The following is a 14,080-nucleotide window of genomic DNA, read 5'->3' as shown; positions in this document are numbered from 1 at the left end:
TCAGTTCTTTTGAATCAAAACATACAATTCCTTACATTTCCTTCATACATTTCCTTGATTCCTACAACCGCAAACAAACCCAAAAACCTCGCAGTAAACAAACAAGCAAAAGCAACAATAGTTTTCACCTATCTACGGTAAAACTTTTCAAATATGCACGCACAACCCACAAATTTTGCGACCACAAGCAAAACCCGACTGAAACATCCTGTTTATTTTTAGCAACTAAACACAACGGTACAATATTAATTCGGTCGTACCAAAGTGCAAGTTTATCCAAGTAGATGCAATCGCTAAGTTGCAATAGTCCCTAAGTTGCAGCTTGCATCTGTGATTGTCCCACAATAGGCCAGCGTTGCACGTCCCGGAATAATCCCGGCCCCGGGATTGCTGTGCATCTTTACGGCAGTTCTCAAGTTCTATTTGCAGGTTGTGTCCGGCATTCTAATGTTTTGACGGAGAGTTAGTAAGGGCCGATGGAGTTTGATTCTGTGTTTTAGTTTGTAGAAATAACATATACTTACCTAATGTAGTTTCAATGTCTAGATGAGCTCTCGTAAAGAACAAGCATACTGTAATTTTATTTTCCTGTCATCACTTTGTATTAATTTTAGTAACTTGCAACATATCTGAATGTGTGTTTACTAATAAGTGGCTTTTTTCGGCCTGCTAAAAACCATTAATCCCACCAAAAACATTAAATGTAAAAAAATGCCAAGTCTCTCGATGCAGTCTTTCCATCGTAAAAAGTTTTGAAATCTCATAGAAGCCAAGTCCTATTCAAAATATTTTGTTGTTATAAATCAACATTTAGTAATTGTATCAATAGTTTTCTTTATATTATAATTATAGTGACTTGGCAATGAGCACAAGAAGAAACAAATAAAACGGCATATTTGCATTTAATTTTCTTTTGGTTTATCCGTGTCGTCCCAACCGAATTTCGGCAACGGCAGTCAGTCTTAGTGTACTCTCGATTCATTTACTTTCTTAAGCGATGGCCCGTAAGGTATTCTTAATTATTGTATTGGAGCATGTAGTCGGTAGTGACCATCATGATTCACACATAACAAATCTGATCACTGGTCTCGTCAGTAATATTTGCACATAATTCCAGGCAGCAAGCAGCTTTTAATTTGTGCTCATTGCCAAGTCACTATAATTATAATATAAAGAAAACTATTGATACAATTACTAAATGTTGATTTATAACTACAAAATATTTTGAATAGGACTTGGCTTCTATGAGATCTCAAAACTTTTTACGATGGAAAGACTGCATCGAGAGACTTGGCATTTTTTTACATTTAATGTTTTTGGTGGGATCTCATTTATTTTTTGTAAGTGTATTTCTTCCTTTTTTTTCACGTTCCATTACACTATATTTACAATTACTACTATAACAATATATTAATAGGGCTTAAACTTATATATATATGTATAATAAATAACTAACTAAATAAATATATATCTACTAACTTACAAACAATAACTAGCTAAACTAAACTAAATAACACGTAAAGTTCTCCGAATATCAGTTATCACTACAATATTTTTTAGTTTCGAAATTGTTTTTCATAGACAGATGGCGCTATCAAATGTAATTTATCGAATTATTTTGAAGTACTACTTAGACTGCGCTTTGTAACGAAACCATAGCGCGATTCAGACAGCTACAACGCCATCTATCGAGCGCGCATACAATATTTATCGCAATACAATGGAGTTTTAGCTTTATTAATTTAATGAATTATGAACTTTATTTATTAATTTGTATTAATGATAGTCTATGTATTACATTTATATTATTCTTTTCTATTCTATGTATGTATTCATCCAATTGAATAGGTACTTAAACAACGAACAAAGTTAACAATGCAGTCAAAATCCATACATAATGTTCTTGCCAAATCGCAAATATAAAATTGTTTTCTATGGCATATTATTTTTTAATGTTTTTATAATTTTTCCTTTATATGTGGCTAATGACCTATCTTGGTGCAAAATTTGAAGTTTCTAAGTCTGCTAGAAGTACCTTAGATTTTTTAAGATTTGTCAGTGAATCAGTGAGTCAGTGAGTCAGTGAGTGACAAAATGGTGTAACTTTGATCGACCGTAACTCCTAAACTATTAATTCAATCGGCATGTAATTTCGAACTTAAGCTTGTTCTAATGCCTACTATTATTCACCGAAAACCTAAACTCCTAGCTTTGTCCACGTCGAAGATATAGGAGGGGCGAAACAGCCGCGAATCGCTTCGAGAAAAGATGGTACGGCCGTGCCCGTTTTGCTCGAGACTTGGCTGGGGCACTGCCGTGCCCCCAGACATGAGCTACTTAAGAATATAAACCCATAAGGTGTATTATTTTAAGAAAGCTTTACAAGTTTAAGAAAACTTCAAACTTATAGCAAACAAAATAAATCATAACCTGTTGGATTAGGAATCGCATTTCCACACGTTATGCATGGCAAAATTTCGCCTAAAATAATCACACATTTCACTTAAACGAGACGGAAATATTTCAGCTTTATAATAGCTAGTATAGGGCCGTATATCTTGAATTCTGCGGTGCTTATTCGAGCTGGGCCAAATGCAAAGTCAGTGTTGAGTCTGAACTGAACGATAAATTATTTTTACTAGACCCGGTGACGTCAGAAACGGGAGGCGTGCGTTTGTACCAAAACTTTTTAGTTCTTTTTTTTTCGTTCAAAACAAAAATATTCCATGAAAATATATTCTAAAAGTTTATTATGCATGAGTTGTTTTAATTTTTTAGTATAAAGTTTGTCATGGTGTGATTTTAAGCCGGCAGGTATGGGCAATGTAGTTTTGGGAGCAGACTGTTGAATATGGAGAGGTTATGTTAAATCAAATGAGCGTATGAATTGCTTTATTTTGCAACATTGCATAGAAGCAACGTCACGTCACTTAAAATAGCAATACGATTATTTTGTTAGTATGGGACCAATCCTCTATTTTCGTAGTGTTGATACCTTTAATTGGATCAATAAAACTGAACTTATGAAACTCTTTTCCAATATTTGGCTGGAAAAGAGATGTTGAAAATCGTTCTTTTAAATACATATTTTATCAATTCACTATTTGCCGAATCAAGATTCGGCAAAAAGTGAATAGTCCTAATTTTCTGCAACAACATTTATTAATTTAGGTTTCAAACTTGTGTCAAATATTAATTTCTGAATTATCCTGCATATTTAGGTTCTGCTACATCGATGCAAGGTTCATTTTACTCACAAACAAAATATCAACAGCGTTATCTATTAAAGCAAACACGCCATTAGGTCGCCAAATGCCGACAAACTGCATATTTGCATCGTATGACATTTTGTTAGAGGTATACTGTATCAGCTTATAAATATACATTAGTGTGTGTTGGCTCGTGATATTAATATAGAGAGTCGATGTGTTGTAAATTGTTATGAAGAGACAAAATTGACTTCAGGGATTTTCCCAACTCTTTTGTTTGAAATGTAAACTTGTGTATTTTTAATTTATGTGACAATATTTTTTTGACAAACCAACACCACCAGTACAATGCACAATAACAAGAAAAAAATACCTTCCACTCCCAAACAAACTTAACCCTAAAAAAACCACTTGCGTAATTCGGAATCTATAAAAAAAATATCATTCAATCTAGAATTAGTAACTGAAGCCAAATACTGCTGGGGGACATGCAACGATCCCAATGTTTACCTTTGGCCGGAGTAAAAGGTACAATTTATTTAACAATGTATGAACACGCAACCGGTAACAGGTCGCGTTATTTTCATGATTTTTTATGGTTTCAAATTTAATCAGCGTCGAACGCCATGTCATGTGAAGGGGCACGTGCTCTGTGTTAGGGTTATAACACATTGACTTTCGCGTAAAATCCTAAGGGTTAATATTGGATTTTGGACGATCATGCTTTGCTGTCGATTGGTTATTGGCTTTGGGTTGTTGTTTTTTGAATTTTGTAATACCTACAAGTACCTACTCAGTACAAGAGACTGGTATACTTACTATGTAGGTACATTTGACGATTAAATAGAATATTTATTTGGCCATGTGTTTATTCTATGTAATGCTTCTATGTAATGACACAGTTGGACTTTTAAAATTTTCATGAAAAAAAATGTAAGAAAAAAAACATGCAATTTGTAAATATTAAGATTAAAAAGGTTCTAGAAAATAGCATTAAAAATAAAATGTAAACACGCCTTAAAGCGAAGTCTCGCGATTTTTAAACATATGTTGCGGAAGCAACGTGATCGTGACAGATTTCCGATATCATGTGATATAATCGACACCGATTACTCGTCGAAGCCCCGCTACGCAATACGCTTGTCGTCACCAGATATTCAATATTTTTCACGAATAAATAGATTATTTTTTTCATTTCCCATCGGGATTTTTTTTTTCGTATTTGATTTCCTAGGAAAGGTGTTCGAGTGTCGTATTTTTAGATTTTATTAGAATGGTTCTTGTTTTTGAGTAGGGGATATGATATTCTGAGTATGACATGTAGGTGTTTTAGATCTCAAATATCTTTGTTTTAGGTTCCTACTTTTTCTAAACGGGCTTATTTTTCACGATAATAAAAATAAAATAAAAATAGCCTTTATTCAGACCTTGTTTACAGTATACAATCTTAATCTACAACTCTGACGAGTTGATGACACCAACGACCTGGTCTGTTTGCCCAACTTTGGCAAAGGCCTCCTCCATTTCCTTCCACTCTGCTCTGTTTTGGGCTCTTCTAGTCCATATATTCCCTGCTATGCTTTTAATTTCGTCATCCCATCTTCGGTACTGTCTTCCTCGATTTCTTTTCTTGTCCCTAGGGTACCAAGATATTATGTTTTTGTTCCACTTGTCATTGCCTCTGACTATGTGGCCGGACCATTTCCACTTTAGTTTTCTTATTCTAGTTGTGACATTCTCAATTTTCATGCGCCTTCGGATAGTGGTGTTTCTTATTCTATCAGATTTTCTTATATTTAGCATGCTTCTTTGCATTGCCGTCTGACACGTTTCGAGTTTCTTATATAGCGCTTTGGTGAGAGCCCATGTCTCGCAGCCATATGTCAAGACTGGGAGTATACAAGTGTTATACAGTTTTGTTTTGACGTACGTTTTGATTTCTGTATTCTTCATTATTTCCTTAAACCCCAGTAGCGTTTCCATGCATTTCCAATCCTTGTGTCGATTTCTTTTGTCATTATATCAGTGACCGAGATTTGTTGGCCCAAGTAGTGTATTCTTTTACAAACTCTACTGGTTCGGCGTTTAAAAGAATAGTGTCTTCCAGTGCGTTTGTCATGGCTTTGGTTTTTGAAGTGTTCATCGTCAGACCTACCTTGCGGCTTTCTCTATCCAGATCAGTGATCATGTATTGTAGTTGGTCTTTGCTCCTTGCCAGTATTATTATGTCATCAGCGAACCTCAAGTGTGTAAGATTTTCGCCATTTATGTTAAGTCCGTAGTGGTCCCATTCCAGTCTCCGAAAGATATCTTCCAGTACAGCTGTGAATAATTTAGGTGACAGTGGATCTCCTGGCGTACGCCTCTGTTTATGTTTATTTGTTTCCCTTGTTTCTCTAGTTTTATTCTTGCTGTACTGTTAGTGTATATGCTTTTAAAATCCTAATATATTTCTGGTCGACTCCTTGTTTCTTCAGACATTGCCAGATACTGTTGTGTTCTATTGAGTCAAATGCCTTGTTGAAATCGATGAAGCAACAGTAGAAGGGCACTTTAAACTCTTTGGCTTTTTCAAAAAGTTGTCTTACCGTTAGTATATGGTCCAATGTTGAATAGCCTGACCGGAAGCCAGCCTGTTCCTTGGGCTGGTTTTCATCAAGAGTTTTGGTTATTCGCCTTAAGACAATTTTTGCAAAAATTTTGTAAATGATCGACATTAGGCTTATTGGTCTGTAGTTGTTAATTTCTCCTTTGTCACCCTTTTTATGGAGTAGGATTATTGTTGATGTAGTCCACTGTGCAGGAATTTCCTCGGTGTGCAATATGTCGTTGAAAATGTGTTTAAGTAGTGGTACTAGCTCGTTTTTACAATCTGTAAGTAATTCGTTGCTGATATTATCAGGGCCGGGAGCTTTATCCTTCTTCTGTGTTTCTATTGCCTTGTATATTTCTTCTATTAGTATAGGTGGAACCGCGTCGGTGTTATTTAAGTCGGTGTTTACTATTTGGTTCTTGCTGGAGTAAAGGTTTTCGTAGAATGTAGTTGCTATTGACAGTATATCATATCTTTTTGTTTTCGTTTTCGAAAGTAGGTCTTTCATATTGGGTATCCAGTTTTTCTTTTCTTTTAAAGTTTTTAGAGCTTTTTTAATACCTCCAGTTTTGCTTATGTGTTTTTCAAAAGTTTCACGCCTGGTGCGTTCTCTGTCTTTTCTTATTTGGTTATTGATTTCTTTACTTATTTCGCTTATTTTGTTTCTGATAATTTTTGTTTTCTTTGTAGTATTTAACAGTTTTGATCTTGCTTCTAGGAGTTTAATTACTTTCTCTGACAAGTTTTTCTTATCCTTCGTATTATTTTTAGTATCAGGTTCTTGTCTCAATGTCAATATTTCATGTACTGTGTTGTACTTCTGCTGAGTATTTATACCCTCAAAGGATGATTCTGTCACTAATTTCAGTTTGTCTTTGATGGTGTTTAACATTTGTTTGTTATTTGGTGTTGGTCTTCTGACTTTGAAGGGTCGACTTTTAATAGTGCCCATTGACCTGCTCAGACGTGCTCTCAGGACTCGGTGGTCGCTATTAAAATTTAGATAAATGGTGCCGCAGTCGTCAATTAATTTTGGTCTATTTGTTAAGATGTAATCAATTTCGTTTTTGAAACTGCCGCCTGGTGATTCCCAAGTCCATCTTTTTGAAGTTCTTTTCTTGAATAGGCTGTTCATTATCCTCATGTTATTTTCCATCGCCATTTCTATTAGTTTTTGTCCGTTCCTTGTTCTTTTCCCTCTGATGTAAGGGCCAAGTACAATATCTTCTCCATTTCGTGGACTTCCAATCTGAGCATTGAAATCTCCCATTACTATGCAGTGTTTGTATGTGTACTTTTTTAGGGCGATGTTGAGAGTTGAGTAAAATGCATCGATTTCTAAAGTAGATGACTGCTCTGTTGGTGAGTAAAGGACAATGGGCACAAATATATGGGACCTGGTATACCCCACCAATAGGAATGTCATATATATCATTGATAGGCTTTTTATGAAAACATTTATGACAGCTTTGTGATAGATAGATCAACTGTGCAAAGTTAGAACTAAGTAATCTATTAATACCTCAAGTTTTTAAAGGAAAAACTTAGTACTAATAACTTTAAGTCTTGTTTCAAAGAAAATCAGATTACAGATTGGTCAGCATTAGTTTTCAGATTGTTTTTTATCTATATCTCAGAACGGACAAATAATAGAACAAAGCTGTCATGGTAAATGTTGTTCCAGTTAAAAAGACCTATCCATCGATATGTGTAACTTTGCTATTGGTGCGGTTTCTCATTACGCGCAATATCCAGTTGGTACAATAAAAGATTCAAATGCTACATAATAGTAACAATTATGGACCTTAACGGGTACAGCAGGTAGAACATACAAGACTTACACTTAGTAGTTCTTAGATTTTCCTTTAAAAACTTGAGTTATCAATAGATTACTTAGTTCTAACTTTTGCACAGTTTTTGATCTATATCTCAGAACGGACAAACATTTCAGCAAAGCTGTCATAGTAAATATTTTTCTACATAAAAAGGCCTATCCAATGATATATATGACATTGCTATTGGTGGGGTATACCAATCTGCCCATTGTCCTTTGCACTATAGACCATATTTCCTGTTTTGGAGGAATTTTAATATTTAATATAGCGATCCTGTCCGTGACTCCTATTATTTCTACAATGGAACTATTGAGTTCATTTTTTATTAAAAATCCTACACCATATTTTCCGGGAACATCGCCTCTATAGTATAGTGTAACTTTATCATATTCTTCGATAGCTTCTCCGTATCTTCTCACTTCGCACAATCCTATGATGTCCCATTTAATATCTTCTAATGAATACAGAAGTTCTTGTAGCCTGTCTTCAGTCCTCAGAGAACGTGTGTTGTACGTAGCTATATAAATTTGCTTGGTGTTTTGTAGTTTATTGTTTCTTAATGTTTTGATTTGTGGTAGGGAGTTTATAATCGGAGGGTAGTGGTCGTCGAAAGGTGTTCGAGTGTCGTATTTTTAGATTTTATTAGAATGGTTCTTGTTTTTGAGTAGGGGATATGATATTCTGAGTATGACATGTAGGTGTTTTAGATCTCAAATATCTTTTTTTTAGGTTCCTACTTTTTCTAAACGGGCTTATTTTTCACGATAACTCCTTTGTAATTCGATATTTGGTAATTATTTCATGAAAAAAGATGCATAATATAATGCACAATTTTTAATGACAGATAAAATAAGTAAATTCTAATAACATTTTGTTATAGCTGTTCACTAGCCGAAAAAATTAAAACACCAAATTAATAGCAAAGATAACAACAAACATAAAGCCAGCCAACAATTCCACACATTTAAGTCATACAAAAGAGGCGACAAGGCTTACGCCGACCACAATCTACCTAACCCAGGTGTTAATTAGATCTAACTCAGTCCAGTCCCCGAATATGAAGCGACGTACATAACCTAGTTTACACAAGCCTAGCAGGTTTATTTACCTTGGTCCACTAATATAATCACAACATAACCGGCGGGTAGAACAAACAGTCAAACGTTCCCTGTTGACGTAATGGACGTCTGGCGAGCCAAATTATACGGAACCTATTGACGTGGCTGGACCCTTGAGTTTGTAGTCATTTGGGCGTCTGTTTGAGGAATTCCAATTTGATGAATAGCAGCATTTATGGGATGAATAGCTATTCATGGTAATTTTAACGTTTGCAGCATATACTATTCTAAGTATTAAAGTACAGCAAGAATTTATAACCACTTATATTAATTCACTTGAAGAACGCTGGAATAAAGGCAGAAACGTAAAATAAGTAAAAATATAACATTAACTTTTATTGTCACAAAAGAGCCCACTTTCCAACTTAAAGGCCATTATGGATCATTATTATACGGAGACAATTAGAACAACGAGTGTTAAGTGCGAAGCTTTCATAATTAGTATTGGAACATTAGTCCCCTTAGAATTCTGCCGTCCCCCAAGAAGGAACGATCATGAAGATATAGGCAGAAAGTTTCCTGCTTCGGCACTTAGTCCCAAACGATCCTATCTGACGACCCAACTTTAATACACAGAAGGGCCCTCCATTTTCATAATTAACATTTATTTCGTACGCCTAAGGAAAGCTTAGTAACCGACTTGTTGTTGACTATTTTACCCTCGATTTCCTGACAAGCGTACGCTTTAGTAATAAAACGTAGCCGGGAACAGAACCGGTTGCCTTGGGGCAGTTGTAAACAAGTTCGCTAATGGCCACTTAAACTTTGCGAAATCGCCACACTTGGAGAAAAGTCAGTTTCCGCAAAAAATGTCTTATACAACGTGTTTCTGAGGTGAATGTTATTTGGAATGGTCCAAACTTGTTTTTAACGGATTCCTTTTGGCTGTGATTTAGGGGCTTCTCAAGTTTTGTTAGGTGTCCGCTGTTTCGAATACATTGATTCATTTTTGTTGTTTTTGAAGCGCTGATTTTTTAGAACTTTAGCAATAAGATGGATACATTCAAACTGGCATATTTTTATATCACTGTCACACCGAATCAAATAATGAGAGACATTATTTAATAAAGCTATATCTTTAGAATCATGAAGAAGACAATCGTGGAGCTATTTCAAAAGTCCTTCTCAATATCTCAACTATACCTCTCACGATTTAATATTCCGAATCTTTGGATAGCACACATTGATTACGAGAGATATGAGGTCTCAGGAAGCAGGGAGCATCTCAACTGCGCTAGACATGGAACGCAATCACAAAAGCTTCTTAACTTTGATCGACATAGTTCGGCAGGAACTCAATCAGAGATCGAACAGCGCTTGCCTCTTTAAAAGTATTTGAATCAGACATTTTTTAATGCACTGTAGATTGTACGAAGTATGAGAGTTTACTTAGCGTATGCATTATTTTATTGTTGTAGCAGAGAAATACTGTCGTGTACTGCCGTGAAAATGTAAACGATGTCAATAATATTACATCAAAGAAATCAATTTTTAACTACTTTGTGTAATTAATAATTGTGTTTTCTTTTTTTTATTTCAAACGTAAAATCATGATGGTGAAATTGAACCAGGTTTGCGGCAATGTGATGCACACATAATTTTCTTCTCGGTCATTCGTTCAAGTGTATTCAAGTGGATGCGAAAATTTCTTACATGTTCGTGTGCAGAATATTTTAGGCCCACATTAATTTTTGTGGAATATCGTCCTAACAAGTAACTATAGTGCTTTAATATTAAGAACACGATGAGTATTTAATATGCATTCATTGCCAAGTATGGAAAGCTAACAAGAACGGTCTATTACTTCCACAATTGACATTATACAGAGTGTTTGATCTTAATTGTATTAGTTGGGAATCTAGCTGGGACATTATAATATTAATCTACACAGTGTATACTCTTTGGTTATATTCATATGTATAAAATACCCCTTTAGTCGGCGCTTTGTTCTCGAGGGATGTGTGAATTATTTCTGAGACATGAACGTTGAGGTATGAAGAGAATAGAAATAGGAATTGTTGTAGCTTTGTCATGGTTTAGTATAGCAATGTTCGCATATTTTTTCTGTTCGTTGTTAAAATAACTTGTGAGATGACGGCACTTAGAAGAGTATGGAAGAAGAAAACATGCTGCGCCGACCCCAAATAAAAAGGGCAGGCGGATGATGCGTTGTTAAAATAGCATAATATTTAAGACTGATGTTTAGGTATGTAAATTGATTACTTATTATGTTACTAATTTAGACTTAATTTGTAGCGCTGAAATGTTTTTCATGTTTACATAAAACGTGACCCTGGTAAACACTTATTTACATAAATAAACCTTAATTTAAAATTACAGTTTATTTATAGGACATATGAAGAAAAATACAATGATAAATGGATAGAGAAAACTTGTTAGCAAACTACACCATGCATTTTCACGAAACATGTTTACACCACAAACACCAATATTCGCCCACTCCATAAATTAATACTCATGGCTCCACGCTCGTTGTACATTCAGGGCAGTCCTTTATACGAAACGACTTATATCTCTTTATTTATGCATAAACTGTGATAAGCTTTGTTAGCCTCGGATTTAGTAAATATTAACAACAATGGCCTCACTAGCCGCTTGTGGGTAAAAGCTGTGTTTGTTGACATATATACCTATGTATGTATGTAGTATGTGTATGGGTGGCAAGTCTGGTCTTAGTGCGTGAATGGTGTCCAACAGAGATTGTCAAATCAAATGGGTACGAACTGTCTGCATTGTAACAAGAAATAGATTTTAGACTATCATAAGATATCACTGCCTTCAGTTGGTTTTATTCTCGTCCTGAACGAACTATTTTGGGCAAACTATACTTCTCTGTACCTATCCTGTATGATAAAAAAATATTTTAAAACACTGAAATATTTTTTCAGTAATATTTGGAGTTCCAGAGATTATCAAACAAGCAAACGCTTCACCTTTATAATATTAGTATAGATTCTTTACAATGACAATGATTGACATTACCTCAGAGTGAAAAGTATGTCGATGTTTCTCTCATGAATATTACAGAGTCGAAAGCTCAAGAAAATAAACGACTTCAAATTATAAATGGTTTTAATAATTAACACCTAATTTAAACCTATTCACATTGTTATTATGTGTTTTGAAGCAGTAATTAGTGTTAGCTACGTGCGCGACCTAAATGTTATTTATTCACATTTCAAGGCCATTTTCAGTCAAGCGCCGCAGTTAAGTTTATTAGGTAGGTATGCTTTTAATTTTTCAATTTGATTTATAATTTAGCTACTTATATTTTGGTTTACTTGGTATTGATGAATAAATCACGGATCTATTTAAATAACAATCTTGCTATTTATTATTGTGTGTTATTTAATCAATTTGTGTAATCAAAATTATTGTACCCTTTTGTATGAATACACACGTCACATATGTGACGATTCTATGAATTCCAAAAATGTACTTAATCTAAATTATTATAAACTTAAAAAAAGAAAATTACATAACTCCAATTCTATTTTTAAATTCTTTAACGGCAAAACGTCTCTTCGGACAGAGAGAACTGACTTTTGACACATTTAATTTATTCAGAAGTTCGTCTTCCTTAAGTAGGGTTGAAACTCGGCACAATAGCGAAGGGTTCCGCTGTGCCTAAAATATTAAAAGCAGACACGAAGCTATAAACATGCGAAGTTTGCTACGATACTGCTCTCGAACTTTTCATTGGCATTTTATTAGCTTCAATTCTGTTAAGGAGCTGTTTATTTCGCTTTATGGCTTACAAGATTTTGTGTCGTCAGATTTTTTTGAATATTTGGTTGGTATTTAGTATCTCTAAATGATTTTTGTCTGGAGATCATCGAATTTTGCATCCCTTTTTTACTTTAAATTGTAGACTAAATTATGGGGACAGCATTAGTGCGATGAAGAAAACTAATGGCCTTGCTAGAGAATGATTTTAAGACCACGAAAGTCCTAACAAAATACAAAATGGATCTCACATTGAAAGCCTTACTTTACTGATACCAAGCTATAAAACAAAATATAGCACTTCTAAAGGGATTTACCCAGTTTAAAATATAGGCAGTACTGTGTTAAATCTTGACGTTGGTTCGTGCGTAAATCTCACAGTTAGCCCGCGGGCTCGTGGCAAATAAAACTGGGGCTAATGGCGCCTTAAACTTTTCTTTATGCGATCCCCTGGGGTGAGCCCCAGAAATCATATTTCTCCACTTAATAGTTGCTAGTTTGCAGTATATTCGGATTAGCTGTTAACGGCGTGAATGACTCGATTCAATTGGCATTTTTGTTTATTTTTTGAAGAAGTATAGTAAGTTTTTTATTGACTTTTTCATTTGGAGGTTCAATAATATGCTAATTTGTCTGGGCAAAAAACTTTGTTTAGTCTGACATGCGTAGGAATTTGAATATAATAACATCTCATTACAATTGTGTTCGTATTTCTTTTAATTAAATAAACAAGCGCAGTCAAAGGAAAATATTAAAAAGTCGTGGTGGCCTAGTGGGTAAAAGACCAACCTCTCAAGTATGAGGGCGCGGGTTCGATCCCAAGTCAGGCAAGTACCAATGCAACTTTTCTAAGCTTGTATGTACTTTCTAAGTATATCTTAGACACCATTGGCTGTGTTTCGGATGGCACGTTAAACTGTAGGTCCCGGCTGTCATTGAACATCCTTGGCAGTCGTTACGGGTAGTCAGAAGCCAGTAAGTCTGACACCAGTCTAACCACGGGGTATCGGGTTGCCCGGGTAACTGGGTTGAGGAGGTCAGATAGGCAGTCGCTTCTTGTAAAGCACTGGTACTCAGCTGAATCTGGTTAGACTGGAAGCCGACCCCAACATGATTGGGAAAAGGCTCGGAGAATGAATGAGTCAAAGGAAAATATCAAAAACATGTTATTTCCGTGAACTTTAACCTCCAATGTGTATTGTGGGATAAAAAACGTATACTTGTATACTTTATATTTTTACCACGTGTATGTTATATGAGGTATATGAGGCCCATTTCTGTATCGGTAACAAACGTATGGAGAAAAAATAACACAAATAAATAAATGATAAAAGGTTTAAGTAGATCACTTTAATGCTATCGTAGTTGTAAATGACAGAGAACCCAAAAAAAGAGAGATATATACATGCCAATAAAATAAAAGGCAACATACTCTGATTTAAACTAACTACGAAACACCAAAAGAATATTCGAATACAAATAAAATAAGCGATAAATAAGCGCCGTATTAAAAACACTCACAAAGATTTACCCATCCAACAGATTTACAACCAAATTGCATTAAGTTTAGCAACTATA

This window comes from Helicoverpa armigera, chromosome 10, assembly GCF_030705265.1.
Source record: "Helicoverpa armigera isolate CAAS_96S chromosome 10, ASM3070526v1, whole genome shotgun sequence".
NCBI lineage: Eukaryota > Metazoa > Arthropoda > Insecta > Lepidoptera > Noctuidae > Helicoverpa > Helicoverpa armigera.
The sequence above is the reverse complement of the archived record's forward strand: the minus strand, read 5'-3'. Positions refer to the sequence as shown.